We start from the raw sequence: 26489 nt of genomic DNA on the forward strand, positions 1-26489 counted from the left end.
GTAATCTGGATTTTCAGGTTCCCCAATGAAGACATGTGATGGGAGGCAGGTTTTCCCCCCCTCACACTTTGGGAACTCACAGTTTTTTTGCTTGTCTCAGGAAATTTGCAGCAGCCTGCAGCTTCTTTCAAAGGATTTTTGAATTCTTTCTGGTTTCCTGGTTCATGCAAGTAGTGGCTCCTGGAGCAAAAGTCCATGATGTGAGTCTCCACACACTGTTCTGTTCATCCAAGTGGGGTCTGCACATCAGCCCTGCCTCCTCTCTGCCATCTTGAACCTCCTCCTCACAGGAGGATCCTGTAGGAACCTGGAACAACTGACCTCCCCCAAAAGACTGGCAAAGATGACTACATGCCTAATGGAATTTGAGGATTCCCAGAAAGGTATTTCCTGTTCCTAATTTGCCCACTGCTAGCCAATCCCAGTATTTAAAATTCCATTGTCAGGGATCATGGCAGATGGGAGACAGAACTAGATTGCAGCTCCGGACAGAGCAGAATGCAGAGGATTGCATTGTGATTTTTAGCTCCAGATGGACTGCAAGAATAAATCAGCAATCCCAAGAGGACCCACAGACCCTCTGAAGGAAGTGAACTGCTCCTGCAGGACCTGGGAGACCTCCAAATACTGTGAGTGATCCAACAGCACAAGTGGGAAAGGGAGACTCTCCTCTCCCAAACACACACCCCCACTGGAGAAGCTAAAGGTCTGTTTGCCAGAGAAATTTCCAACTTTACCTGGAGCTGAGTCAAGTTAGAGAGCCGAGCGAAATACAGGGGTAGAGGAAGCAGCGGAAAAGGCCTAGGAGCTTGCTAGGACCCCAGGCAGCCCATTCCTTCCTGGAACTACAGAGGGTGGCCAAAGGAGCCCTTTGGGAGGGTGGCCAAAGGAGCCGAGGGTAAAATTCCACAGGGAGAAGGACTTCTGTTGCTGAATTTTGTAACAATTTGAATGGGGCAAGAAGCCTCCTGGCCAGAACTCAAGGGAGGGTGCAAATCCAGATTGCAGACTTCACAGGTGGGGGAATAACTAACGCCCTTTTCTTTTGCAGCTGGGAGGTGGATAGCCTCGGGCAAGTTTGCAAGGCTGTCTTATCCTCTGCCTGAAAACAGACACTGGGCTCTTGGTGGGGGACACAGTAAGAGTTAGACCGTCCTTCAGTTTGCATGGGAACTGGGTGAGGCCTGTGACTGCCAGCTGTCCCCAACTTCCGTGACAACCTGTATGATGTAGCAGAGGCAGCCATAATCCTCCTAGGTACACAATTCCAGTGGCCTGGGAGTCTCACCCCCACTCCCCATAGCAGCCGCAGCAATACCTGCCCAAGGAGAGTCTGACCTCAGACACGCCTAGCCCTGCCCCCACCTGATGGTCCTTCTCTATCCACCCTTGTAGCAGAAGACAAAAGGCATATAATCTTGGGAGTTGTAGGGCCCTGCCCACCACTGGTCCCTCTCCACACTACTATAGGTGATGTCTTCTGGAAAGTGCTAACTCCTGGCAGGACACCAACCAGCACAAAAATAAAGCATTAAACCACCAAAGCTAAAGATCCCCACAAAGTCTATTGCACCCTCTGTCACCACCACCGGAACAGGCGCTGGTATCCATGGCTAAGAGACCCATAGACAGTTCACATCACAGGACTCTGTGAAGACAACCCCCTGTATCAGCCTGGAATCAGGAAGACTCCCTGGGTAGCTAGACCCAGAAGAGAGATAACAATCACTGCAGTTCAGCTCACAGGAAGCCACATCCACAGGAAAAAGGGAAAGTACTACATCAAAGGAACAGCCCATGGGACAAAAGAATCAGAACAACAGCTTTCAGCCCTAGAACTTCCCTCTCACAGAACCTACCCAAATGAGAAGAAACCAGAAAACAAACCCTGGTAATATGACAAAACAAGGCTTGTCAACAGCTCCCAAAAATCACACTAGTTCATCAGCAATGGATACAAACCAAGAAAAAATCCCTGATTTACCTGAAAAAGAATTCAGGAGGTTAGTTATTGAGCTAGTCAGGGAGGGACCAGAGAAAGGCAAAGCCCAATACAAGGAAATCCAAAAAAGAATACAACAAGTGAAGGGAGAAATACTCAAGGAAATAGATAGCATAAGAAAAAAACAATCAAAAATTCAGGAAACTTTGGACATACTTTTAGAAATGCAAAATGCTCTGGAAAGTCTCAGCAATTGATTGAACAAGTAGAAGAAAGAAATTAGGAGCTCAAAGACAAGGTCTTTGAATTAATCTAATCCAAAAAAGATAAAGAGAAAAGAATGAGAAAATAAAACCAAAGCCTCCAAGAACTCTGGGATTATGTTAAATGACCAAGCCTAAGATTCATCTGTGCTCCTGAGGAAGAAGACAATTCTAAAAGCTTGAAAACATATTTGGGGAAATAATCGAGGAAAACTTTCCCAGCCTTGCTACAGACCAACACATGCAAATACAAGAAGCACAAAGAACACCTGGGAAATTTATCACAAAAATATTTTCACCTAAACACATTGTCATCTGGTTATCCAAAGTTAAGACAAAGAAAAGAATTTTAAGAGCTGTGAGACAGAAGCACCAGGTAACCTATAAAGGAAAACCTGCCAGATTAACAGCAGATGTCTCAGCAGAAACCCTACAAACTAGAAAGGATTGGGGCCTTATCATCAGCCTCCACAAACAAAACAATTATCAACCAAGAATTTTGTATCCAGGGAAGCTAAGCATCACATATGAAGGAAAGATACTGTCATTTTCAGACAAACAAATGCTGAGAGAATTTGTCATTACCAAGCCACCACTACAAGAACTGCTAAAAGGAGCTCTAAATCTTGAAACAAACTCTGGAAACACATCAAAACAGAACCTCTTTAAAGCATAAATCACACAGGACCTATAAAACAAAAATACAGTTTAAAAAGCAAAAACAAAAACAAAAAAACAAATGACACAGGCAACAAAGAGAAAGACAAAAGCAATGGTACCTTACATTTCAATGTAAATGGCCCAAATGCTCTACTTAAATGGATAAATAACTCCAGAATGGATAAAAACTCACCAATTATCTGCTGCCCTCAGGAGACTCACCTAACACATTAAGACTCACATAAACTTAAAGTAAAGGGGTGGGAAAAGCCATTTCATGCAAATGGATACTAAAAGTGAGCAGGGGTAGCTATTCTTATATCAGACAAAGCAAACTTTAAAGCGACAGTGATTAGAAGAGACAAAGAGGGACATTATATAACGGTAAAGAGCCTTGTCCAACAGGAAAATATCACAATCACAAATATATGTGCACCTAACACTGGAGCTCCAAACTTATAAAACAATTACTAACAGACCTTAGAAATGAGATAGACAGCAACACAATAATAGTGGAGGACTTCAATACTCCACTGACAACTCTAGACAGGTAATGAAGACAGAAAGTCAACAAAGAAACAATGGATTTAAACTAAACCTTGGAAAAATATGGGCTTAACAGATATATACAGAACACTTCATCCAACAACCACAGAATACATATTCTATTTGACAGTGTTTGGAGCTTTCTCCAAGATACATTATATGATAAGCCATAAAACACGTCTCAATAAATTTAATAAAATTGAAATTATATCGAGCACTCTCTCAGACCACAGTGGAATAAAACTGGAAATCAACACCAAAAGGAACTTTCAAAATCATGCAAATACATAAAAAATAAATAACCTGCTCCTAAATGGGCAATAGATCAAAAACAAAATCAAGATGGAAATTTAAAAACTATATGAACTGAATGAAAATAATGACACAACCTATCAAAACCTCTGGGATACAGCTAAGGCAGTGCTAAGAGGAAAGTTCATAGCCCTAAATGCCTACATCAAAAAATCTGGAAGAACACAAACAGACAATCTAAGGTCACACCTCAAGAAACTAGAGAAATTAGAACAAACCAAACCCAAAACCAACATATGAAAAGAAATAACCAAGATCAGAGCAGAACTAAATAAAATTGAAACAAAAACATTAAAAAGATAAATGAAACAATAAGCTTGTTCCTTAAAAAGATAAAATTGATAGACCATTAGCAAGATTAACCAAGAAAAGAAGAGAGAAAATCCAAATAACTGAACTAAGCAATGAAACAGGAGATATTACAACTGACACCACTAAAATACAAAAGATCACTCGAGGCTTCTATGGACACCTTTACGCACATAAACTAGAAAACCTAGAAGACAAGAGAAAGAAATAAAGAGCATCCAAATTGATAAAGAAGAAGTCAAACTGCCCCTGTTTGCTGAAGATGTAATTGTTTACCTTGAAAACCATAAGGACTCCTCCACAAAGCTCCTAGAACTGATAAAAGAATTCAGCAAAGTTTCCAGATATAAGATAAATGTGCACAAATCAGTAGCTTTTCTATACACCAACAGTGACCAAGTGGTGAATCAAATCAAGAACTCAATCCCTTTTACAACAGCTGCGGAAAAAAAAAAAATACTTAGGAATATATCTAACAAAGGATTCAAAAGACCTCTACAAGGAAAACTACAAAACACTGCTGAAAGAAATCATAGACAACACAAATGGAAACACATCTCATGCTCATGGATGGGTAGAATCATTATTGTGAAAATAACTGTACTGCCAAAAGCAATCTACAAATTCAACACAATCCCCATCAAAGTACCACCATAATTCTTCACAGAGTTAGAAAAAACAATTCTAAAAGTCATATGAAATCAAAAAAGAGCCCTCATGGCCAAAACAAGACTAAGCAAAAAGAACAAATCTAGAGGCATCACACTACCTGATTTCAAACTATACTATAAGGCCATAGTCACCAAAACAGCATGGAACTGGTAAAAAATAAGCACATAGATCAATAGAATAGAATAAAGAACCCAGAAATAAACCCAAATATTTACAGCCAATTGATATTCAACAAAACAAACAAAAACATAAAGTCACGGAAGGACACTCTGTTCAACAAATGGTGCTGGGATAATTGGCTAGCCACATGTAGGAGAATGAAACTGGATCCTCATCACTCACCTTATACAAAAATCACCTCAAGATGGATTAAGGACTTTAACATAAGACCTGAAACTATGAAAATTCCAGAAGATAACATTGGAAAAACCCTTCTACACATTGGCTTAGGCAAGGATTTCATGACCAAGAACCAAAAAGCAAAGGCAATAAAACCAAAGATAAATAGCTGGGACCTAATTAAACTAAAGAACTTTTGCGGAGGGCGGAGCAAGATGGCCAAATAGGAACAGCTCCAGTCTCCACTCCCAGCGCGAGCGACACAGAAGACCGGTGATTTCTGCATTTTCAACTGAGGAAGGACACCTACACCAAAACCCCATCAGTACATCACCATCATCAAAGACCAGAGGCAGATAAAACCACAAAGATGGGGAAAAAGCAGGGCAGAAAAGCTGGAAATTCAAAAAATAAGAGCGCATCTCCCCCGGCAAAGGAGCGCAGCTCATCGCCAGCAACGGATCAAAGCTGGACGGAGAATGACTTTGACGAGATGAGAGAAGAAGGCTTCAGTCCATCAAATTTCTCAGAGCTAAAGGAGGAATTACGTACCCAGTGCAAAGAAACTAAAAATCTTGAAAAAAAAGTGGAAGAATTGATGGCTAGAGTAATTAATGCAGAGAAGGTCATAAACGAAATGAAAGAGATGAAAACCATGACACGAGAAATACGTGACAAATGCACAAGCTTCAGTAACCGACTCGATCAACTGGAAGAAAGAGTATCTGCGATTGAGGATCAAATGAATGAAATGAAGTGAGAAGAGAAACCAAAAGAAAAAAGAAGAAAAAGAAATGAACAAAGCCTGCAAGAAGTATGGGATTATGTAAAAAGACCAAATCTACGTCTGATTGGGGTGCCTGAAAGTGAGGGGGAAAATGGAACCAAGTTGGAAAACACTCTTCAGGATATCATCCAGGAGAACTTCCCCAACCTAGTAGGGCAGGCCAACATTCAAATCCAGGAAATACAGAGAATGCCACAAAGATACTCCTCGAGAAGAGCAACTCCAAGACACAAAATTGCCAGATTCACCAAAGTTGAAATGAAGGAAAAAATCTTAAGGGCAGCCAGAGAGAAAGGTCAGGTTACCCACAAAGGGAAGCCCATCAGACTAACAGCAGATCTGTCAGCAGAAACTCTACAAGCCAGAAGAGAGTGGGGGCCAATATTCAACATTCTTAAAGAAAAGAATTTTAAACCCAGAATTTCATATCCAGCCAAACTAAGTTTCATAAGTGAAGGAGAAATAAAATCCTTTACAGATAAGCAAATGCTTAGAGATTTTGTCACCACTAGGCCTGCCTTACAAGAGACCCTGAAGGAAGCACTAAACATGGAAAGGAACAACCGGTACCAGCCATTGCAAAAACATGCCAAAATGTAAAGACCATCAAGGCTAGGAAGAAACTGCATCAACTAACGAGCAAAATAACCAGTTAATAGCATAATGGCAGGATCAAGTTCACACATAACAATCTTAACCTTAAATGTAAATGGACTAAATGCTCCAATTAAAAGACACAGACTGGCAAACTGCATAAAGAGTCAAGACCCATCAGTCTGCTGTATTCAGGAAACCCATCTCACACGCAGAGACATACATAGGCTCAAAATAAAGGGATGGAGGAAGATTTACCAAGCAAATGGAGAACAAAAAAAAGCAGGGGTTGCAATACTAGTCTCTGATAAAACAGACTTTAAACCATCAAAGATCAAAAGAGACAAAGAAGGCCATTACATAATGGTAAAGGGATCAATTCAACAGGAAGAGCTAACTATCCTAAATATATATGCACCCAATACAGGAGCACCCAGATTCATCAAGCAAGTCCTTAGAGACTTACAAAGAGACTTAGACTCCCATACAATAATAATGGGAGACTTCAACACTCCACTGTCAACATTAGACAGATCAACGAGACAGAAAGTTAACAAGGATATCCAGGAATTGAACTCATCTCTGCAGCAAGCAGACCTAATAGACATCTATAGAACTCTCCACCCCAAATCAACAGAATATACATTCTTCTCAGCACCACATCGTACTTACTCCAAAATCGACCACGTAATTGGAAGTAAAGCACTCCTCAGCAAATGTACAAGAACAGAAATTATAACAAACTGTCTCTCAGACCACAGTGCAATCAAACTAGAACTCAGGACTAAGAAACTCAATCAAAACCGCTCAACTACATGGAAACTGAACAACCTGCTCCTCAATGACTACTGGGTACATAACGAAATGAAGGCAGAAATAAAGATGTTCTTTGAAACCAATGAGAACAAAGATACAACATACCAGAATCTCTGGGACACATTTAAAGCAGTGTGTAGAGGGAAATTTATAGCACTAAATGCCCACAAGAGAAAGCAGGAAAGATCTAAAATTGACACTCTAACATCACAATTAAAAGAACTAGAGAAGCAAAAGCAAACACATTCGAAAGCTAGCAGAAGGCAAGAAATAACTAAGATCAGAGCAGAACTGAAGGAGATAGAGACACAAAAAACTCTCCAAAAAATCAATGAATCCAGGAGTTGGTTTTTTGAAAAGATCAACAAAATTGACAGACCACTAGCAAGACTAATAAAGAAGAAAAGAGAGAAGAATCAAATCGATGCAATTAAAAATGATAAAAGGGATATCACCACCGACCCCACAGAAATACAAAGTACCATCAGAGAATACTATAAACACCTCTATGCAAATAAACTGGAAAATCTAGAAGAAATGGATAATTTCCTGGACACTTACACTATTCCAAGACTAAACCAGGAAGAAGTTGAATCCCTGAATAGGCCAATAGCAGGCTCTGAAAATTGAGGCAATAATTAATAGCCTACCAATCAAAAAAAGTCCAGGACCAGATGGATTCACAGCTGAATTCTACCAGAGGTACAAGGAGGAGTTGGTACCATTCCTTCTGAAACTATTCCAATCAATAGAAAAAGAGGGAATCCTCCCTAACTCATTTTATGAGGCCAACATCATCCTGATACCAAAGCCTGGCAGAGAAACAACAAAAAAAGAGAATTTTAGACCAATATCCCTGATGAACATCGATGCAAAAATCCTCAATAAAATACTGGCAAACCGGATTCAGCAACACATCAAAAAGCTTATCCACCATGATCAAGTGGGCTTCATCCCTGGGATGCAAGGCTGGTTCAACATTCGCAAATCAATAAACATAATCCAGCATATCAACAGAACCAAAGACAAGAACCACATGATTATCTCAATAGATGCAGAAAAGGCTTTTGACAAAATTCAACAGCCCTTCATGCTAAAAACGCTCAATAAATTCAGTATTGATGGAACGTACCTCAAAATCATAAGAGCTATTTATGACAAACCTACAGCCAATATCATACTGAATGGGCAAAAACTGGAAAAATTCCCTTTGAAAACTGGCACAAGACAGGGATGCCCTCTCTCACCACTCCTATTCAACATAGTGTTGGAAGTTCTGGCTAGGGCAATTAGGAAAGAGAAAGAAATCAAGGGTATTCAGTTAGGAAAAGAAGAAGTCAAATTGTCCCTGTTTGCAGATGACATGATTGTATATTTAGAAAACCCCATTGTCTCAGCCCAAAATCTCCTTAAGCTGATAAGCAACTTCAGCAAAGTCTCAGGATACAAAATTAATGTGCAAAAATCACAAGCATTCGTATACACCAGTAACAGACAAACAGAGAGCCAAATCAGGAATGAACTTCCATTCACAATTGCTTCAAAGAGAATCAAATACCTAGGAATCCAACTTACAAGGGATGTAAAGGACCTCTTCAAGGAGAACTACAAACCACTGCTCAGTGAAATCAAAGAGGACACAAACAAATGGAAGAACATACCATGCTCATGGATAGGAAGAATCAATATCGTGAAAATGGCCATACTGCCCAAGGTAATTTATAGATTCAATGCCATCCCCATCAAGCTACCAATGAGTTTCTTCACAGAATTGGAAAAAGCTGCTTTAAAGTTCATATGGAACCAAAAAAGAGCCCGCATCTCCAAGACAATCCTAAGTCAAAAGAACAAAGCTGGAGGCATCACGCTACCTGACTTCAAACTATACTACAAGGCTACAGTAACCAAAACAGGATGGTACTGGTACCAAAACAGAGATATAGACCAATGGAACAGAACAGAGTCCTCAGAAATAATACCACACATCTACAGCCATCTGATCTTTGACAAACCTGAGAGAAACAAGAAATGGGGAAAGGATTCCCTATTTAATAAATGGTGCTGGGAAAATTGGCTAGCCATAAGTAGAAAGCTGAAACTGGATCCTTTCCTTACTCCTTATACGAAAATTAATTCAAGATGGATTAGAGACTTAAATGTTAGACCTAATACCATAAAAATCCTAGAGGAAAACCTAAGTAGTACCATTCAGGACATAGGCATGGGCAAAGACTTCATGTCTAAAACACCAAAAGCAACGGCAGCAAAAGCCAAAATTGACAAATGGGATCTCATTAAACTAAAGAGCTTCTGCACAGCAAAAGAAACTACCATCAGAGTGAACAGGCAACCTACAGAATGGGAGAACATTTTTGCAATCTACTCATCTGACAAAGGGCTAATATCCAGAACCTACAAAGAACTCAAACAAATTTTCAAGAAAAAAACCAACAACCCCATCAAAAAGTGGGCAAAGGATATGAACAGACATTTCTCAAAAGAAGACATTCATACAGCCAACAGACACATGAAAAAATGCTCATCATCACTGGCCATCAGAGAAATGCAAATCAAAACCACAATGAGATACCATCTCACACCAGTTAGAATGGCGATCATTCAAAAGTCAGGCAACAACAGGTTCTGGAGAGGATGTGGAGAAATAGGAACACTTTTACACTGTTGGTGGGATTGTAAACTACTTCAACCATTATGGAAAACAGTATGGCGATTCCTCAAGGATCTAGAACTAGATGTACCATATGACCCAGCCATCCTATTACTGGGTATATACCCAAAGGATTATAAATTATGCTGCTATAAAGACACATGCACACGTATGTTTATTGCAGCACTATTCACAATAGCAAAGACTTGGAATCAACCCAAATGTCCATCAGTGACAGATTGGATTAAGAAAATGTGGCACATATACACCATGGAATACTATGCAGCCATCAAAAAGGATGAGTTTGTGTCCTTTGTAGGGACATGGATGCAGCTGGAAACCATCATTCTTAGCAATCTATCACAAGAACAGAAAACCAAACACCGCATGTTCTCACTCATAGGTGGGAACTGAACAATGAGATCACTTGGACTCAGGAAGGGGAACATCACACACCGGGGCGTATCATGGGGAGGGGGGAGGGGGGAGGGATTGCATTGGGAGTTATACCTGATGTAAATGACGAGTTGATGGGTGCAGCACAGCAACATGGCACAAGTATACATATGTAACAAACCTGCACGTTATGCACATGTACCCTACAACTTAAAGTATAATAATAATAAATAAATTAAAAAAATAAAAAATAAAAAAAAATTTTAAAAAAAGAAGAAATATTAAATCATAAAAAAAAAGAACTTTTGCATGGCAAAAGCAACAGTCAGCAGAGTAAACAGACAACTCACCGAATGGGAGAAAATCTTCACAATCTATACATCTTACAAAGGACTAACATCCAGAATCTACAACAAACTCAAACAAATCAGTAAGAAAAAAAACAAACAATCCCGTCAAAAAGTGGACTGAGAACATGAATAGACAATTCTCAAAAGAAGATATACAAATAGCCAACAAGCATATAAAAAAATGCTCAGCATCACTAATGATCAGGGAAATGCAAATCAAAACCACAATGTGATACCACCTTACTCCTGCAAGAATGGCCATAATCAAAAAAATAAAAAAACAGTAGATGTTGGTGTGAATGCAGTGATCAGGGAACACTTCTACACTGCTGGTGGGAATGTAGACTGGTACAGCCACTATGGAAAACAGTGTGGAGATTCCTTAAAGGACCAAAAGTAGAACTACCATTTGATCCAGCAATCCCACTACCAGTTATCTACCCAGAGGAAAATAAGTCATTATTCGAAAAAGATATTGCATACACATGTTTGTAACAGCACAATTCACAATTCACAACTGCAGAATCATGGGACAAACCCAAATGCCCATCAATCTCACAGTGAATAAACTATTTTTTATATATATATCCATATATATATATGATGGAATTCTATGTAGACATAAAAAGGAATGGATTAACAGCATTTTCAGAGACCTAGACGAGACCGGAGACTTATTCTAAGTGAAGTAACTCAGGAATGAAAAACCAAACATCATATGTTCTCATTGATATGAGGGAGCTAAGCTATGAGGACCCAAATACCACCTGTAATCCAATAACTTGTGGAAATATATAAATAATAATAAATAAATAAATTCCATTGTCACAGCTATGTTATTTTAGACCTTAACTGCTCTTGATCTCCCAAAATGCCATGTGGAAACGCAACTCCTTCTAGAAAGAGATACTTCTTAAACTGTTAGCCACTTACACGAGGAATTTTTAGACATTAATTGGTAGTCACCTTCAAAAGTGCTATGATTTAGATTTTCTGTGGACGGTACTAGTGTATACCTATTGTCCTAACATGGTTATTAATAGTAGTCCATTTACTCTCAACTTGTCCCAGTTTGGAGGATGAATTTTAAGTTTCCTTTAGCCACAACATTTGCCATCACATTATACATTTGGGTTTTCCAAGCCCAACACTCCTAAGGCTGATTAGTTCTTTCTAGGCATTATGCCTACAATTCAGAAGGTTCCCACTAAGTGGACAGTACTGCCTGAATGTGGCTTTATGAGCAAACTTTTAGGCAAGCAGGAGTTGATGGATAATACTTAGAACACAGATAACACTTGTGGTATAATATTTGTTAAATTGAAAAGTTTCAATACAAGCTAATCATGCATTACTAATAGTTTTATAAGTTTAAAGGCTACAGTGAAGAATTACCTTTTTGAAAAAACTGCATACATATATATTAAATGTCAGCACCTATAACACACCACCTCACTTATTTGTTTACATGAGTGACTCTCTCTGCTAGACTTTGGTCCCTCCGTAGCAAGTCACACGTTCAACATAAAAGCAGTAGAGTAACATTTTAAAAAGTCACTCAATAGGCTTTCCCTTCTCAGTCATTTGTATTGTCAGCACAGACCAGAGTTTCTCCACCTCAGTATTCTTGACATTGAGGGGCTGTCCTGTGCATTGTAGGATGTTGAGCAGCATCCCTGGCCCCTACGCACAAGATGCCAATAGCACCATCCCAGTTATGACAACAAATATGTCTCCAGATAGAACCAAAATTCCTTGGAGGAAAAAATCAACCACTATTGAGTAGTTAGGACTGAAGGAGGAGACAAGACAGGTGGGCTTGAGAGTGGTCTCACAGGGGTTTGCACACCCTTCTCCTGCAGGATATAGAGAAAGCAAAAGAGGGTTCCTAAGCCAACCAGTGAGAGAAGAGGAGATTAATGAGCTAAAGTACAGGGACCTCCTCACTGGAGGAGGGCCTAGCAACATCTATGGGCCTCAGAAGCAAGTGAATACACAGTGGCCAAAAGACTAGGTAGTCTGACATAATGACAATTATAGTAATTGCTGGAAAAATCACCACGTGGGTGTGAGGGCTCAGAACAAAGTTAAGCTCTGTAATGAAAGAAAGAAAGAAAGAAAGAAAGAAAGAAAGAAAGAAAGAAAGAAAGAAAGAAAGAAAGAAAGAAAGAAAGAGAAAACAAGAGAACGAGAGAAAGGAAGAGAGAAAGAAGGAAGGAAGGAAGGAAGGAAGGAAGGAAGGAAGGAAGGAAGGAAGGAAGGAAGGAAGGAAGGAAGGAAGGAAGGAAGGAAGGAAGGAGGGAGAGAAAGAAAGTTACATTTTTGTGCTGCTTTGTGACTAGTCCATTCCTATTGCTCCACATTCTTCGAAACCTCAAGAAAGTGATGAGTGGTTTTCTTAGTATTCATTCACTTAGAATTCAGAACCTCCGAAGTACTTGCCCTGCATCTTTTTTGTACAGAGGAATAACTGCTTTCGGCTCCATGTGAGTCTCCTCTGCTTTCACTCTGTTTCAGATGAATAAAGAAACATGTCCACCACATCACAATTCTATATGTTTACTTAGGATGGATGCTCCAGAATGTCTATAGATGACGCCCTGTGATTTTGCTTTCCTGTTGGGATATTTTTTTTCTCCACCTCTTTCCTCTCCTACCTAATTTCCCTGCTCTTTGGAGCACATGGCTGTGTAAAAGATAATTTGCCTTTCATTGCTCAAAATTGTCTCTTACAAATCCTAGAGATTTAATCAGCTTTAGAACCTGATTTCTGCCACAGACTGCTTACAGAAGCCATCCCTTTCTTCTCCAAAGCTCCAAACTTCTTACAGAAACCATGCTCTTTCTTTTTCTTCATTTTATTTTATACAATGAACTACAAATGCATGCTTCAATATACACAGAACATTGACAGCCAGATAGGAACTTTGTAACATCCTTTTGGGAGCTTGGACTTGAGCTGATCAACCTTTCTACCTGTCAGGCCAAATAAATTTCCACAATGCTGTCTTGTTAGACAGAGGATCTGTGCAGAACCAGTTGTGCTGGAGTAAGGGAAGAAGAAGAAAAAAACAAAGGGGAGTTTAATTATGGAGAAAACTCAAACACTGCAAGTTGATCATTAAGAGGATCATTAAGATAGCCTTACTGATCTCATCAGTTATCTGAATTCACTTAACTACATCAGCCTCTTTGGCTTTGCTTAAGATGTACCCCATGCCTGTAATGACTTCCTTCTCCTTTCTACCTAATAAATCCTTAAGGCCCAACTCAACCTTTAGTTCTTCTAGGAAGCCTACCTTTCCTCCTTTAGTCTCAAGGATCTCTCCTTTCTCTGAACTTCTACAACACTTACTGTCACTTAGCACTTAGCATAGATTGACCTGTAACGTATCCTGTACTTCTGTCTTTGTTAGTTATTTAATTTTTCCCAGAAGCTCCTTAAGAAAAATAATGATGTACAGTGATTTTCCATATTATTCATAGCAGGCACACAGCAAACAATTTATAATAAGGACATATTTACTGAATAATATTACAAGGGCCTCGGCATAGGAGCAGAATGTCAGGTGGTCATGCTCCCTTAGAAAGGTATGTTTTTGTACCCTTAACAAAGGATTTTGTCCACGGTCGGGTCTTATTAAAGTCAGTCTAATTTCTAAAAGTTTTCTCGAAGAGAGGCCTGGCTTCAAGCTGCCTTCAGGCTCTGAGACCTTGTCCCTTTATATAATAACAGCAAACACTGGTGGAGAATATGTGCTAGGCACCATTATAAGTGCCTTGTGTCAATTACATCATTTTAAACTTCTAAGCCTTATGAGACGGGTTATATGCTCATTTTACAGAGTGGGAAACTAAAGCACAATAAAGTAAAGTAATTTTTTCAAGGCCACACAGTAAGTAGGGGAACTCCAATAAAAACCCATGAAGTCTGACCCCAGGGTGTGCTCTTTTTATCACTTTGTAGCACTTCTGCCCTTAGTGGGAAACAGATAGACAATATCAACAAATAATTATAATCAGACTTAAGATGGCAGTATGCAAAGGATGTAGATTTGAAAAATAAAAGGTTGGTACAAACAAATAACCTTGTCATAGACACAAAGTCAGTACCATATAGGTGAGCATGCACATGATGCTGCCTGCCACCTCTGGGCAAACCAATTTAACACTAAAGAAAGTTAGCACTATCACCAGCTTCCAAGGAAGAGAGTTTTCAACAAGAAAATTACTTCAAGGTGGGGAGGAGAAACAGACTTAAGTGACTAATGAGCTGCAAAAGAAATTAACAGGAAGATGTTTTTAGAGTTCAAAAAAGTGAAATGTCTTTAAGAATATTTCTTAAGTTCAAAAGAATGTAAATTTTTTGTACCCTCAGTGTGTTTAGTTTCTCTATACTTAGATCCTGTCAACACATGTACAGGCAGGTCAGTTTTAGCTGATGGTCCATAACAGGTAACTCAAATTAAGATCATTATTGTAGTGATTATTTATTGCTATGTAATAAACCACCTCAAAACTTAGTGGTGTAAAATAATCATTTTATAATTCTTACAAATATTAGGGATGAAGAATTTGGTCTGGACTCAGCTGAGTACTTCTTCTGCTGGACTCTCCTGGGTCAACCATATGACAATATTTATCCAATAGCTCAGCTGGGGCTGGGTGGTCTAAGACGGCCTCATTCATATGTGTGGCACTTGGTGCTCTCTGTTAGCTGAGCCTCTCAGCATGGTTTCTCATCCTCAAGGTGGCCAGCCTGGCTTTTTTCATATGTGTCCCAAGAGTTCCCAGGAGTAAAAGAGGACAATTCCTATGCACAAGGGCTTTTTAAGATTCTGTTTGTATCTCATGTACTAATGTTTCAACGGCCAAAGCAAGTCACTTGGTCAAGTGTCAGTGTGGAAAGAACCATAAAAAGACACAGATACTGGGAGGCATGATTCACTAGGGACAATTACTTTAACAATATACCAGAGCTGTTATTCAGAATTTAGCCAGACACATCCAGCCGGCTGGCACAATCGTCTGCTTATTCTCCCATGTTGTTTGGGTTCCTCTTGAAAACTATTCAAATGTCTTCCAAAAACAATGCCTGGAGGAAATCTCAAGAGGGAGAAAACCCTGAGTCTCTCATCAGGTGTATCCTTGGCCTGTTTCTGCCACCAAATGCCAACAAAAGCAAAAGGAACCCTTAAAAGCATATTGCTAAATGAAAGGAGCCAATTTGAGAAGGCTACATACTGTATGGTTCCAACTACATGACATTCTAGAAAAGGCAAATCTATAGAGACAGATAAAAAATCAAGGACCGCAGAGTCAGTGGTCTCTGTGTGATGGCCACCTCAGTGTTGTGCTGTCTGCAGTGCTGCAGAGACAGTGGGACCAGCCACATCCTTCTGAAGGGGATGCCAGTCATGCAGCTGGACATATGACATATGGGAACAGATGTTGTCATTGTAAAAAATGACAGAAGAATATATGGAATATGAGATTGTTTAGCCAGTCCACTTTTACATAAAAACAAAAGCTGCTATGAATTCAAGATCCACTTCACAGGAATCTGGGATACTAGTGTTGCTGAGAAAGTTAACTCGAATCAGAGGAGAAAAAAATGGCAGATAACAGGCAGGACTAAATCGCAGCTCCTATTCAGACCGACAGAACAGCATGTGGAGACTCACATCATGAACTTTTGCTTCAAGAGCTACTGCAGGAAAGCTGAGAGAATCCGCAGACCCCTTGAAGGGAGTGGATTGCTCCTGCAGGACCCAGGAGACAGCCGAAATACTGTGAGTGCCCAAAGTGGGAAAGTGGGAAAGGGGGATCTCGATCACACACCCTCACTGAAGAATCTTAAGGTCCAGATCACAGGAGAAGGATTTGACCTTACCTGGAGCTGAGATCATTTAGAGAGCCAAGTGAAATACAGGAGTAGAGGAAGCAGGGAGAAGAGTCCTGTGGACTCTTTTAGTCCCCAGAGAAGGCATGTCTGACTTTGTCTCACAGGAGTCCTTGGGGAGGGCTACCAGAGAAACTGGAAAAATACAAGGAGAAGGAAACCTCCAGCTGAACTTCGTAACAATTCTAACCAAATGCAAAGTGTCTTAGACAGAACGCGGGTTGCACAAAAGCTGAGTGAGGCTAGTAACTGCCAGCTTTCTTCCACTTCCCTGGTGACCTGCATGACACAGCAGAGGTGACCATAATCCTCCTGGGAACATAACTCCATTGACCTGGGAACAATACCCCATCCCCTGCAGCAGCTGCAACAAGCCCCACCCAAGGAGAATCTGAGCTCAGACATGCCTAACCCTGCCCCCAACCGATGGTCTTTCTCTACCCACCCTGTTAGCTGAAGACAAAAGTCATATTCTCTTGGGAGTTCTAGGGCCCCACCCACTGCATGATCCTCCCTATACTATCACAACTGAGGCTCTCTTGAAAGTGCTACCTCCTGGCAGGAGGCCAACCAGCACAAAACTAGTGCAATAAGCAACAATAATACAACTAAGGAGCCTCACAGAGTCCATTTCACTCCTCTGCCACCTCCACCAGAGCAGGTGCTTCTATCCATGACTGAGAGACTGGAAGATGGTTCACATCACAAGACTCTGTGCTGTGACAGACAACCCCCAGTACCAGCCTGGAACCTGGTAACCACATTGGGTGGCTAGACCCAAAAGAGAAATAACAATAACTACAGTTCAGTGCATAAGAAGCCACATCCCTAGGAAAAGGGGGAGAACACAACACCAAAGGACACCCCATGGGACAAAAGAATCTTAACAGCAGCCTTGAGCTCCAGATCTTCCTTCTAACATAGGCTACCCAAATGAGAAGGAAGCAGAAAAACAATTCTGGTAATATGATAAAGCAAGGCTCTTTACCACACTCAAAAAATCACACTAGCTCACCAGCAATGGATCCAAACCAAGGAGAAATCCCTGATTTGCCAGAAAAAGAATTCAAAAGATTGAATATTAAGCTAATCAAGGAAGCACCAGAGAAAGGTGAAGTCCAATTTAATGAAATCAAAAAACTGATACAAGATATGAGGGGAGAAATCTTCAGTGAAATAGATACAGTAAATAAAAACAATCACAATTTCTGGAAAGCAAGGGCACACTTATAGAAATGGAAAATGCACTGGAAAATCTCAGCAATAGAATCAAACAAGCAGAAGAAAGAACTTCAGAGCTCAAACAAAGACAAAGAAAAAGGAATTTAAAAAACAATGAATAAAGCCTCCAAGAAGTTTGGGATATGTTAAATGACCAAATCTAAGAATAATTGGCATTCCTGAGAAAGAAGAGAAATCTAAAAGTTGGGGAAACATATTTGAGAGGAATAATCAAGGAAAACTTCCCCAGCCTTGCTAGAGATCTAGACATCCAAATACAAGAAGCTCAAATAACTTCTGGGAAATTCATCACAAAAAGATCATCACCTAGGCACATAGCCATCAGGTTATCTAAAGTCAAGATGGAAGAAAGAATATTAAGAATTGTGAGGCAAAAGCACAAGGTAACCTATAAAGGAAAACCCATAAGATTAACAGCAGATTTCTCAGCAAAAACACTACAAGCTAGAAGGGATTGGGGCCCTATCTTCAGCCTCCTTAGAATTTCACATCCAATTTATCAACCAAGAATTTTACATCCAGTAAAACTAAACTTCATAAGTGAAGGAAAGATACAGTCTGTTTTAGACAAACAAATTATGAGACAATACACCACTACCAAGCCAGTACTACAAGAACTGGTAAAAGGAGCTCTAAATCTTGAAACAGATTCTCGAAATACACATCAAAACAGAACCTCCTTAAGGCATAAATCTCACAGGACCTATAAAATAACAACACAATAAACTTTGAAAAAAAAAAAAAAAAAACAGGTATTCAGGCAACAAATAGCATGATGAATAGAATAGTACCTCACATCTCAATACTAACATTGAATGTAAATGGCTTAAATGCTCCACTTAAAAGATACAGGATGGCAGAATGGATAAGAATCCACAAACCAAGTATCTGCTGCCTTCAGGAGACTCACCTAACACATAAGGAATCACATAAACTTAAGGTAAAGGAGTAGAAAAAGACATTCCACACAAAAGGACACCAAAAGCAAGCAGGAGTAGCTATTCTTGTATCACACAAAACAAACTTTAAAGCAATACCAGTTAAAAAAGACAAAGAGGGTCATTATATAATGATAAAAGGCCTTGTCCAACAGGAAACTATCACAGTCCTACATATACATGCACCTAACACTGGACCTCCCAAATTTATAAAATAATTACTACTACACCTAAGAAATGAGAGAGACAACAACACAGTAATAGTGGGAGACTTCAATACTCCACTGACAGCTCTTGACAGATCATCAAGACAGAAAGTCACCAAGGAAACAATGGATTTAAACCACACCCTAGAATAAATGGACTTAACAGATATATACCAAACGTTCAACCAAAAAACACAAAATATACATTCTATTCATCACTGCATGGAATATTCTCCAAAATAGACCATATAATAGGCCACAAAATAAGTCTCAATGAATTTAAGAAACCTGAAATTATATCACTTGCCCTCTCTGACCACAGTGGAATAAAATTGGAAATTAACTCCAAAAGGAACCCTCAAAACCATGAAAATACATGGAAATTAAATAATCTGCCCCTGAATGATCTTAATAGTGACACAATCTATCAAAATCTATAAAATACAGCAAAGGTGGTGCTAAGAGGAAAGTTCATAACCTTAAAGGCCTACATCAAAAAGTCTGAAAGAGCACAAAAGACAATCTAAGGTCACAACTCAAGGAACTAGAGAAACAAGAACCAACCAAATCCAAGCCCAGCAGAATAAAAGGAAAAGCCTAGATGAGAGAAGAACTAAATGAAATTGAAACAAAAAAAAATACAAAGGATAAGTGAAATGAAAAGCTGGTTCTTTGAAAACAAAAATAATAATAGACCATTAGCAAGATTAACCAAGAAAAGAAGAGAGAAGAACCAAATAAGCTCCATTAGAAGCAAAGTGGGAGATACTGCAACTGACACCACAGAAATACAAAACGCCATGAAGACTACTATGAACAACTTTATGCACATAAACTATAAAACCTAGAGGAGATGGATAAATTTCTGGAAATATACAATCCTCCTAGCTTAAACCAGAAAAATGTAGAAACCCTGAACAGATCAATAGCAAGCAGTGAGATTGAAATGATAACAAAACAATTGCCAACAAAAAAAGTCCAGGACCAGATGGATTCACAGCTGCATTCTATCAGACATTCAAAGAAGAATTGGTAACGATCCTATTGACACTATTTCACAAGATAGAGAAAGAATCCTCCCTAAATTATTCTATGAAGGCAGCATCCTTCTAACACCAAAACCAGGAAAGGACATAACAAAAAAAGAAAACCACAGACCAATGTTGCTGATGAATATAGATGCAAAAATCCTTAACAAAATAATAGCTAACTGAATCCAACAGCATATCAAAAAGATAATCCACCATGATCAAATGGGTTTCATACTGGGGATGTAGGGATGGTTTCACATACACAAGTAAGTAAATGTGATACACCACATGAACAGAATTTTTTTAATTCACATAATCATCTCAATAGATGCAGAAAATGCATTTGACAAAATCCAGCATCACTTTATGATTAAAACATTCAGCAAAATCAGCATAGAAGTGAAATATGTTAATGTCATAAAAGTTATCTATGACAAACCCAGAGCCAACATCACACTGAATGAGGAAAAGTTGAAAGCATTCCCTCTGAAAAGTGAAACAAGAGGAGGATGCTCACTCTCACCACTTCTATTCAACACAGTTCTGGAAGTCCTAGCCAGAGCAATCAGACAAGAGAAAGAAATAAAGGGTATCCAAATTGGTAAAAATGAAGCCAAACTGTTGCTCTTTGCTGATGATATGTTTGTATACCCAGAAAACCCTAAAGACCCCTCCAAAAAGCTCCTAGAACTGATAAATGATTTCAGCAAAGTTTCAGGATACAAAATTCATGTACACACATCAGTAGCTCTGCTATACACCAATGGCGACTGACCTGTGAAAGAAATCAAGAACTCAACCCCTTTTACAATAGCTGCAAAAAAATAAAATAAAATACTTAGGAATACACCTAACAAAGGAGTCAAAAGACCTCTACAAGGAAAACTACAAAACACTGCTGAAAGAAATCACAGACAACATGAACAAATGGAAACACACTCCATGCTCATGAATGGGTAGAATCAATATTGTGAAAATGACCATACTGACAAAAGCAATCTGCAAATTCAGTGCAATCCCCATCAAAATACCACCATCATTCTTCACAGAATTAGAGAAAAAAAAAAAACTATTCTAAAATTCATATGGAACCAAAAAAGAGCCCGCATAGCGAAAGCAAGACTAAGCAAAAAGAACAAATCTGGAGGCATCGCACTACCTGATTTCAAAATATACTATAAAGCTATAGTCACCAAAACAGCTTGGTACTGTTATAAAAATAGGCACATAGCCCAATAGAACAGAATAGAGAACCCAGCAATAAACCCAAATACTTACAGACAACTGATCTTCAACAAAGCAAACAAAAACATAAAGTGGGGAAAGGACACTCTACTCAACAAATCGTACTGGGATAATTGGCAAGCCACATGTAGAAGAATAAAACTAGATCCTCATCTCTCACCTTATACGAAATTTTTGAGCTCAAAATGGATTAAGGACTTAAATCTAAGACCCAAAACCATAAAAACTATAGAACGTTAGACAAACCCTTCTAAACATTGGCTTATGCAAAGACTTCATGACCAAGAACCCAAAAGCAAGTGCAACAAAAACAATGATAAATAGGTGGGACCTAATTAAACTAAAAAGTTTTTGCACAGCAAAATAAACAATCAGCAAAGTAAACAGACAACTCAGCAAGTGGGAGAAAATCTTCACAATCTCTACATTCAACAAAGGACTAATATCCAGAATCTAAAAGGAACTCAAACAAATTAGCAAGAAGGAAATAATCTCATCAAAAAATGGATGTGAATAGACAATTCTCAAAAGTTATACAAATGGCCAAAAAACAAATGAAAAAAAAATGCTCAACATCACTAATGATCAGGGAAATGCAAATCCAAACCACAATGCTATACCACCTTACTCCTGCAAGAATGGCCACAAACAAAAAATAATAGATGTTGGCAGGGATGCGGTGAAAAGGGAACACTTTTACACTGCTGGTGGGAATGTAAACTACTACAGCCACTATGGAAAACAGTGTGGAGATTTCTTAAAGAACTAAAAGTAGAACTACCATTCAATCCAGCAATCTCACTACTGGGTATCTACCCAAAGAAAGGAAGTCATTACACAAAAAAAGATACTTGCACACACATGTTTATAGCAGCACAATTTGCAGTAGCAAAAACATGAAACAAGCCCAAATGCCCATCAATCAATGAGTGGATAAAGATATTGTTGTGTATATATACCATGGAATACTATTCAGTGATTAAAAAAATAAATAAAAAAGGAATGAAATAATGGCATTCGCAGCAACCTGAATAGAATTGGAGACCATTATTCTAAGTGAAGTAACTCAGGAATGGAAAACTAGACATTGTATGTTGTCACTTATAAGTGGGAGCTAAGCTATGAGAATGCAAAGGCAAAAGAATGATGTAATGGACTTTGGGGACTCAAGGGAAAGAGTCAGAGGTAGGTGGGGGATAAAAGACTACAAATTGGGTACAGTCTATACTGATATAGATTTTGGTGATGGGTGCACCAAAATCTCACAAATCACCACTACAGGACTTATGAATGTAACCAAACACCACCTGTTCCCAAAAACCTTGGAAATAAAAAAAAAATAAATAAAAAATAAAAAATTGTAAAAAAATAATATAATAAACTTGAATCAGAGACCTCTTGGCCAAGACATACAGTCTGGTGATGGGAAATAAGGAGCCCTGTACCACAATAATAAAGAGAAAAATAGGCTGCTAGCAAACAGCCTTCCACAGAAGGGACATGCGGGGGTATTACATATGACCATGTAGAATATATGCTTGAATGGAAAAATATGCATTGTCCAACATCAAGTGTCAAGGGACACTGTATCCAGTTATTTATGTTGATAAGAATTCAACTGAATTTTCAGTTCAATGAATTTTATCATACTCTTCCACAGGGTTTTGAAAAAAATATTATTTGAACAGCAGACCTTCTGAATATTTTTGCTTTTGAAACTTATTTCTCCACTGTTAAAAATGTTTGCCATTTAATAAAGCTTTATCTGACCTATAGATGAAAATATATTCTTTAAAATATGCTTGTTGGCCAGGCATGGTGGCTTGCACCTGTAATCCCAGTATTTTGGGGAGACTGAGGCAGGCAATTGCTTGGGGCCAGATGTTCAAGACCAGCCTGGGAAACATAGCAAGGCCCTATCTCTACAAAAAAAAAAAATTAAGAAAAAAATGATTTTTAATGCTGTCTAAGGAATCAGTGTCTTCAATAGACCACAGTGAAGTTGGGATTTTAAATACTTATGTTTAGTGGTATGAATGTCAGCATTTGGGGAAGTTTGTTTAATGTTTATTTAAATAAATACAATATGGAGCCAGGTGGAGCAAGATGGCAGGAGAGAAGGCTCCACCAACCGTCGCCCCCCCTAAAAGGACACCAATTTAACAACTATCTACATACACATAAACACACACACACAGAGCACCTTCATAAGAACCAAAAATCAGGTGAGTACTCATAGTGTCTGGTTTCAGCTTCCTATCATTGAAAGAGGCACTGAAGTGTAGAAAACACAGTGCTGAATCACCAAAGCCATCCCTTTCCCACTGCTAACCCCCAGCAGTGGCGGCAGGGTGCAGAGAGCCTTTCAGTGTGCTGGAAGAGGGAGAGCCCAGTAACTGTGGAACATTGAACACAGTGCTGTCCTGTTGTAGCGAAAGAAAAGCTGGACCAAATTTAGCTGACACTGGCCAATGGACTGCATTTAAACCGGCCCTAGCCAGAGACAAATCGCCAATCACAGCAGTTGAAACTTGAGTTCTGCAAGCCTTGCCACTGAGGGCTACAGTGCTCTGGGGCTCTAAGTAAACTCAAAAGGCAGTGTAGGCTGCAAGAACTGCAACCCCTATGTGAGTCCTAGTACTGAATTGAGCCCAGAGATAGTGAACTAGGGGGCAGGTGACCTACTGAGATACAAGCCAGAGTGGCTAAGAGAGTGTTGACATCACCCCTCTCCTAACCACAGGCTGCACAGATCACAGCTCCAAAAGAGATCCCTCCTTTCCACCTGAGGAGAGGGGAGGGAAGAGCGAGGAGGACTTTGTCTTGCATCTTGGATACCAGCTCAGCCACAGCAGGATAGGGCACTGGCCAGAGTACTGAAGCCCCATTTGCAGGCTGTAGCTCCTGACTGACAATACTACACACACCCTGGGCCAGACGGAACCCGCTACCTTGAAGGGAAGGACCCAACCCCGGCTGCATTCATCACCTGCTAATTGAAGAGACCTTGGCCATGAATAACCAGAAGTGATACCCATGTACTACATCAAGGGTCCTGGGTGAGCCTCTGAGATTTGCTGGTTCCAGGTGAGACTAGCACATTACCAGCTGTGGTGGCTATGGGACAGAACCCCTACTTGAGAAAAGCAGACAAAAAAAAGGGACTTTGTTTTGCACCTCAGGTACCAGCATGACCACAAGAGGTAGAGCACCAAGTGGGCTCCTGAGTCCCCAGTTTCATGATTTGACTCTTGGACAGCATTTCTGGACTTGCCCTGGGACAGAGGAGAGCTCACTGACCTAAAGGGTGAGTCCCAGGTCAGGCAGCATTCACCACAAGCTGACTGAAGAGTACTTGGGCCTTGAGGGAATATTAACGGTAGTCTGGCAGTACTCCTCATGGGCCTGTGGTGTCACTGGCCATCAGGTGAGGATTCTTTGTCTTTGGAAAGGGGAAGGAAGAGTGGGGAAAACTGTGTCTAGGGGTTTGAGTGCCAGCTCAGTCACAGTACAACAGAACATCAGGCAGACCTCTAAGGTTTTTAAATCTAGTTCCTGGCTCCTGGATGACACCTCTGCACCTGCCTGGAACCTCATAGACCTCACTGCTCTAAAGGAAAAAACACAGACCTGCCTGGTTTTGTCAACTGCTGACTGTAGAGCTCCAGGCTTGAGTGAACATAGGTGGTAGCCAGGGAGTGGTTACAGCAGGCCTTGGTCAAGACCCAGTGCTATGCTAGCTCCAGGGCTGATCCAGTGCAGTCACAGTGGTGGTGGACATACGAGTCCTTGTGTCATTCCACTCCCAGCTTCAGGTGGCTCAGAACAGAGAGAGATAGAGAGAGAGAGAGAGAGAGAGAGAGAGAGACTCCATTTGCTTGAGAGAAAGTAAGGGAAGAGGCCAAGAGTCTCTGCCCAATAATCCAGAGAATTCTCACAGATTTTGTCCAAGACCATCAAGGTGGTACCTCTACAAGTCTCCAAGAATCATGGTGTTACTGGACGTGGAGTGTCCCCTAAAATAGATAGAGGTTAGATCACAACACCCAAGTCCTTAAAAATATCTGGAAAGCCAGGCCGGGTGCAGTGGCTCACACCTGTAATCCCAGTACTTTGGGAGGCTGAGGCAGGTGGATCACCTGAGGTCGGGAGCTCGAGATCAGCCTGACCAAGAGGGAGAAACCCCGTCTCTACCAAAAATACAAAATTAGCCAGGCGTGGTGGTGCATGCCTGTAATCCCAGCTACTCAGGAGGCTGAGGCAGGAGAATCGCTTGAACCCAGGAGGTGGAGGCTGCAGTGAGCTGAGATCATGCCATTTCACTCCAGCCTGGGCAACAACAGCCAAACTCTGTCTCAAAAAAATTTTTTAAAAAGATTTTTAAAAATTATATATATACATATATATATGGAAAGCCTTCCCAAGAAGGATGGGTACAAAGAAGTCCAGAATGTAAAGACTACAATAAATACCTAACTCTTCAACGCCCAGACCAGATGAAATCTATAAGTATGAAGAAAATCGAGGAAATAATGACCTCATCAAATGAACAAATAAGGCACCAGGGAGAAACAGAGTCCTGGAGAAACAGAGATGTGACCTTTTAGAGAGATAATTCAAAATAGCTGTTTCAGGAAACTCAAAGAAAGTCAACGTAACACAGAGAAGGAATTCAGAATTCTATCAGATAAATTTAACAAAGATATTGAAATAGTAAAAAAAGAATCAAGCAGAAATTCTGAAGATGAAAAATGCAACAGACATACTGAAGAACGCATCATAGTCCTTTATTAGAAGAATTGATCAAGCATAAGAAAGAATTGGTGAGCTCAAAGAGAAGCTACTTGAAAACACACAGTCACTGGAGACAGAAGAAAAAAGAATAAGCACACCTACAGGATCTAGAAAATAGCCTCAAATGGGCTAATCTCAGATTTATTGGCCTTAAAAAGGAAGTGGGAAAAGCAATAGGGGTAAAAAGCTTATTCAAAGGGATAATAGCAGAAAACTTTCCAAACCTACGGAAAGATATCAACATCCAAGTCCAAGAAGGTTATAGAACACCAAACAGATTTAACCCAAAGAAGACTACATCAAGGCATTTAATAATCGAATTCCCAAAGATCAAAGATAAAGAAAGGAGCCTAAAATCAAAAGAAAAGAAACAATATACAATGGAGCTCCAATATGTCTGACTGCAGACTTTTCAGTGGAAATCTTACAGGCCAAGAGAGAGTGGCATGACATATTTCAAGTACTGGAAAAAAAAAA

General features: G+C 39.8%; 1 protein-coding gene and 1 pseudogene across 21 annotated transcripts in view; both read left to right on the top strand.

Annotated features, from left to right (window-relative positions):
• LOC126946324 (cytochrome c oxidase subunit 7B, mitochondrial) overlaps positions 1–26489 on the top strand; it is a 1159743-nt gene that overhangs the window by 612762 nt on the left and 520492 nt on the right. The window contains exon 1 of one of the 21 annotated variants that reach the window (XM_050776473.1): positions 1021–1024. The exons of the other annotated variants lie outside the window; for them this stretch is intronic. The gene's annotated coding sequence lies outside the window, so the exon portion shown is untranslated. Of the gene's footprint in view, positions 1–1020; positions 1025–26489 lie in introns of those variants that run through there. 21 annotated transcript variants of the gene reach the window in all.
• LOC126946300 (SPRY domain-containing protein 7-like) lies at positions 15991–22918 on the top strand (annotated as a pseudogene).

The sequence above is a fragment of the Macaca thibetana genome, chromosome X (genome assembly GCF_024542745.1).
Source record: "Macaca thibetana thibetana isolate TM-01 chromosome X, ASM2454274v1, whole genome shotgun sequence".
Taxonomy (NCBI): Eukaryota; Metazoa; Chordata; class Mammalia; order Primates; family Cercopithecidae; genus Macaca; species Macaca thibetana.